Consider the following 5,875-nt stretch of genomic DNA (forward strand, 5'->3'; position numbering starts at 1 on the left):
GTTCATCAGTACAGAGCAGGTGATTGGTTCGGGTACATCAGTACAGAGCAGGTGATTGGTCTTCTTTAGATAGTGGTGGTGATAGCTGTGTGTGTGTTCATTGATCGCTCTCTCTCTCCTCTCAGGGAGATAGGTGTGTTTAAGTCGAGTGGTTCCTCTCCTCGTAGTGATGTCAGTTTATTGATCTCATTCCAGAGGGGGAAGAAGAGGGTGGTGTGTGTGTGTGTGTGTGTGTGTGTGTGTGTGTGTGTGTGTGTGTGTGTGTGTGTGTGTGTGTGTGTGTGTGTGTGTGTGTGTGTGTGTGTGTGTGTGTGTGTGTGTGTGTGTGTGTGTGTGTGTGTGTGTGTGTGTGTGTGTGTGTGTGTGTATTGATCTGTGTCTCCAGGGCTGTGTGTTGATGGGTGCCTCCACATTACTACACACACAGACAAAGCTGTTCCACACACCTCCACTACCTCTCCTCCCAGAGGGCCTCTGTTTCTCTCTCTCTCTGTCTCTCTGTCTGTCTCTCTCTCTCTCTCTCTCTGTCTCTCTCTCTCTCTCTCTCTCTCTCTGTCTCTCTCTCTCTCTCTCTCTCTCTCTCTGTCTCTCTCTCTGTCTCTCTCTCTGTCTCTCTCTCTCTGTCTCTCTCTCTCTGTCTCTCTCTCTCTCTCTCTCTCTCTGTCTCTCTCTGTCTCTCTCTGTCTCTCTCTGTCTCTCTCTGTCTCTCTCTGTCTCTCTCTGTCTCTCTCTGTCTCTCTCTCTGTCTCTCTCTCTCTCTCTCTCTCTCTCTCTCTCTCTCTCTCTCTCTCTCTCTCTCTCTCTCTCTCTCTCTCTCTCTCTGTCTCTCTCTCTCTGTCTCTCTCTCTCTGTCTCTCTCTCTGTCTCTCTCTCTGTCTCTCTCTCTGTCTCTCTCTCTGTCTCTCTCTCTCTGTCTCTGACAGAGTGACGGGCAGAGTGACGGGCAGAGTGACGGGCAGAGGGACGGGGCAGAGGGACGGGTAGAGGGACGGGCAGAGTGACAGAGTGACGGGCAGAGTGACAGAGTGACGGGCAGAGTGACAGAGTGACGGGCAGAGTGACAGAGTGACGGGACAGAGTGACGGGGCAGAGTGACGGGGCAGAGTGACGGGCAGAGTGACGGGCAGAGTGACGGGGCAGAGTGACAGAGTGACGGGGCAGAGTGACGGGGCAGAGTGACAGACAGAGTGACAGAGTGACGGGCAGAGTGACGGGGCAGAGTGACAGAGTGACGGGCAGAGTGACGGGGTAGAATGACGGGCAGAGTGACGGGCAGAGTGACAGAGTGACGGGACAGAGTGACAGAGTGACGGGGCAGAGTGACAGAGTGACGGGGCAGAGTGATGGTTAGAGTGACAGAGTGACGGTTAGAGTGACAGAGTGATGGTTAGAGTGACAGAGTGACGGGGCAGAGTGACGGGGCAGAGTGAAGGGGCAGAGTGAAGGGGCAGAGTGAAGGGGCAGAGTGACGGGGCAGAGTGACGGGGCAGTGTGACGGGGCAGTGTGACGGGGCAGAGTGACGGGGCAGAGTGACGGGGCAGAGTGACAGAGTGACGGGGCAGAGTGACGGGCAGAGTGACAGACAGAGTGACAGACAGAGTGAAGGGGCAGAGTGAAGGGGCATGGTGACGGGGCAGAGTGACGGGGCAGAGTGACTGGCAGAGTGACTGGCAGAGTGACGGGCAGAGTGACAGAGTGACGGGGCAGAGTGACGGGCAGAGTGACGGGGCAGAGTGACGGGGCAGAGTGACAGAGTGACGGGGCAGAGTGACAGAGTGACTGGGCAGAGTGTCAGAGTGACGGGGCAGAGTGACGGGGCAGAGTGACAGAGTGACTGGGCAGAGTGACAGAGTGACGGGGCAGAGTGACGGGCAGAGTGACGGGGCAGAGTGACAGAGTGACGGGGCAGAGTGACGGGGCAGAGTGACGGGCGGAGTGACGGGGCAGAGGGACAGAGTGACGGGGCAGAGTGACGGGCAGAGTGACGGGGCAGAGTGACGGGGCAGAGTGACGGGGCAGAGTGACGGGGCAGAGTGACGGGGCAGAGTGACGGGGCAGAGTGAAGGGGCAGAGTGAAGGGGCAGAGTGAAGGGGCAGAGGGACGGGTAGAGGGACGGGGCAGAGTGACGGGGCAGAGGGACGGGCAGAGTGACGGGCAGAGTGACAGAGTGACGGGACAGAGTGACGGGCAGAGTGACGGGCAGAGTGACGGGTAGAGTGACGGGGCAGAGTGACGGGTAGAGTGACGGGGCAGAGTGACGGGTAGAGGGACGGGTAGAGTGACGGGCAGAGTGACAGAGTGACGGGCAGAGTGACAGAGTGACGGGGCAGAGTGACGGGGCAGAGTGACAGAGTGACGGGCAGAGTGACGGGACAGAGTGACGGGTAGAGTGACAGAGTGACGGGCAGAGTGACAGAGTGACGGGCAGAGTGACGGGACAGAGTGACAGAGTGACGGGGCAGAGTGACAGAGTGACGGGCAGAGTGACAGAGTGACGGGGCAGAGTGACAGAGTGACGGGGCAGAGTGACAAAGTGACGGGGCAGAGTGACGGGGCAGAGTGACAGACGGGACAGAGTGACGGGGCAGAGTGATGGTTAGAGTGACAGAGTGACGGTTAGAGTGACAGAGTGACGGGGCAGAGTGAAGGGGCAGAGTGATGGTTAGAGTGACGGGGCAGAGTGACGGGGCAGAGTGACGGGGCAGAGTGACGGGGCAGAGTGACGGGGCAGAGTGACAGACAGAGTGACAGACAGAGTGACGGGGCATGGTGACGGGGCAGAGTGACGGGGCAGAGTGACAGAGTTACGGGGCAGAGTGACGGGGCAGAGTGAAGGGGCAGAGTGAAGGGGCAGAGTGAAGGGGCAGAGTGACGGGCAGAGTGACGGGCAGAGTGACTGGCAGAGTGACGGGGCAGAGTGACGGGGCAGAGTGACGGGCAGAGTGACAGAGTGACGGGGCAGAGTGACGGGGCAGAGTGACAGAGTGACTGGGCAGAGTGACAGAGTGACGGGGCAGGGTGACGGGGCAGAGTGACGGGGCAGAGTGACAGAGTGACGGGGCAGGGCAGAGTGACGGGGCGACGGGGCAGAGTGACGGGGCAGAGTGACAGAGTGACGGGGCAGAGTGACGGGCGGAGTGACGGGGCAGAGTGAAGGGGCAGAGTGACGGGCAGAGGGACAGAGTGACGGGGCAGAGTGACGGGCAGAGTGACTGGCAGAGTGACTGGCAGAGTGACGGGAAGAGTGACGGGCAGAGTGAAGGGGCAGAGTGACGGGCAGAGGGACAGAGTGACGGGGCAGAGTGACGGGGCAGAGTGACGGGGCAGAGTGACGGGGCAGAGTGACGGGGCAGAGTGACGGGGCAGAGTGAAGGGGCAGAGTGAAGGGGCAGAGTGAAGGGGCAGAGTGAAGGGGCAGAGTGAAGGGGCAGAGTGAAGGGGCAGAGTGAATGGGCAGAGTGACGGGCCGTTGTGGTGATGTTTGTTTCACTGTGGTGTAACTTCGCCCCTGTGTGGTCAGAGAGCGTACTGCAGGGTCTCAACCTCTGTATCTCTCTCTCTGTGTCTCTCTGTCTCTCTCTGTCTTTCTCTCTCTCTCTCTCTCTCTCTCTCTCTCTCTCTCTCTCTCTCTCTCTCTCTCTTGTCTCTGTCTCTCTCTCTTTGTCTCTGTCTCTCTCTCTTTGTCTCTGTCTCTCTCTCTCTCTCTCTCTTTGTCTCTGTCTCTCTCTCTCTTTGTCTCTGTCTCTCTCTCTCTGTCTCTCTGTCTCTCTCTGTCTCTCTGTCTGTCTCTCTCTCAATTCAATTCTCTCTCTGTCTCTCTCTCTCTTTGTCTCTGTCTCTCTCTCTCTCCCTCTCTCTCTGTCTCTCTGTCTCTGTCTCTCTCTCAATTCAATTCTCTCTCTGTCTCTCTCTCTGTCTCTCTCTGTCTCCTCTCTCTCTCTCTCTGCTCGGACGGGCAGTGTGTGTGAGAGAGAGAGAGAAAAAGGGTTTAACATCCTGACAGAGACCAGAGACCGCCCCCCCCACCACATGTCCTTACAACCTGTCACACCCTGTCAAGGGAAACCTCTCTGGTCTCTATAATGTGTTTCAATAGATATTCAATAACCTACAAATTGATTTAAATAGATTATTCTATATCCTATTTTCCACTCTGCATGCTGTGACCAGATTACCACTGCTCCCATGAAAGACTGCTTTCTGTGTGTGTGTGTGTGTGTGTGTGTGTGTGTGTGTGTGTGTGTGTGTGTGTGTGTGTGTGTGTGTGTGTGTGTGTGTGTGTGTGTGTGTGTGTGTGTGTGTGTGTGTGTGTGTGTGTGTGTGTGTGTGTGTGTGTGTGATGTGGCATTTCACCTCAGTTCTTCTGTGAATCAAATTATCATTCCTAGAGGCTGGGGGGATTCTCTCCTCTATCCCCCTTCTCTTTCTCTCTCTCTACCCCCCTTCCCTCTCCTCTATCCCCCATCTCTTTCTCTCTCTCTACCCCCCTTCCCTCTCCTCTATCCTTCTCTCTCTCTCCTCCTTCCCTGTCCTCCATCCCTCTCTCTCTCTCTCCTCCTTCCCTCTCCTCCATCCCTCTCTCTCTCCTCCATCCCTCTCTCTCTCCTCCATCCCTCTCTCTCTCCTCCATCCATCCCTCTCTCTCTCCTCCATCCCTCTCTCTCTCCTCTTCTCCTCTCCTCCATCCCATCCTGGGGAGAATTACACCCAGTGGTAGGGGGTCCTGGGGAGAATTACACCCAGTGGTAGAGGGTCCTGAGGAGAATTACACCCAGTGTGTGGTAGGGGGTCCTGGGGAGAATTACACCCAGTGGTAGGGGGTCCTGGGGAGAATTACACCCAGTGGTAGGGGTCCTGGGGAGAATTACACCCAGTGGTAGGGGGTCCTGGGGAGAATTACACCCAGTGTGTGGCAGGGGGTCCTGGGGAGAATTACACCCTGTGGTAGGGGGTCCTGGGGAGAATTACACCCAGTGTGTGGCAGGGGGTCCTGGGGAGAATTACACCCAGTGTGTGGTAGGGGGTCCTGGGGAGAATTACACCCAGTGTGTGGTAGGGAGTCCTGGGGAGAATTACACCCAGTGGTAGGGGGTCCTGGGGAGAATTACACCCAGTGTGTGGTAGGGGGTCCTGGGGAGAATTACACCCAGTGTGTGGTAGGGGGTCCTGGGGAGAATTACACCCAGTGTGTGGTAGGGGGTCCTGGGGAGAATTACACCCAGTGGTAGGGGGTCCTGGGGAGAATTACACCCAGTGTGTGGTAGGGGGTCCTGGGGAGAATTACACCCAGTGGTAGGGGGTCCTGGGGAGAATTACACCCAGTGGTAGGGGGTCCTGGGGAGAATTACACCCAGTGGTAGGGGGTCCTGGGGAGAATTACACCCAGTGGTAGGGGGTCCTGGGGAGAATTACACCCAGTGGTAGGGGGTCCTGGGGAGAATTACACCCAGTGGTAGGGGGTCCTGGGGAGAATTACACCCAGTGTGTGGTAGGGGGTCCTGGGGAGAATTACACCCAGTGTGTGGTAGGGGGTCCTGGGGAGAATTACACCCAGTGGTAGGGGGTCCTGGGGAGAATTACACCCAGTGTGTGGTAGGGGGTCCTGAGGAGAATTACACCCAGTGTGTGGTAGGGGGTCCTGGGGAGAATTACACCCAGTGTGTGGTAGGGGGTCCTGGGGAGAATTACACCCAGTGGTAGGGGGTCCTGGGGAGAATTACACCCAGTGTGTGGTAGGGGGTCCTAAGGAGAATTACACCCAGTGTGTGGCAGGGGGTCCTGGGGAGAATTACACCCAGTGTGTGGTAGGGGGTCCTAAGGAGAATTACACCCAGTGTGTGGTAGGGGGTCCTGGGGAGAATTACACCCAGTGG

This window comes from Oncorhynchus gorbuscha, unplaced genomic scaffold, assembly GCF_021184085.1.
Source record: "Oncorhynchus gorbuscha isolate QuinsamMale2020 ecotype Even-year unplaced genomic scaffold, OgorEven_v1.0 Un_scaffold_1538, whole genome shotgun sequence".
Classification (NCBI taxonomy): domain Eukaryota; kingdom Metazoa; phylum Chordata; class Actinopteri; order Salmoniformes; family Salmonidae; genus Oncorhynchus; species Oncorhynchus gorbuscha.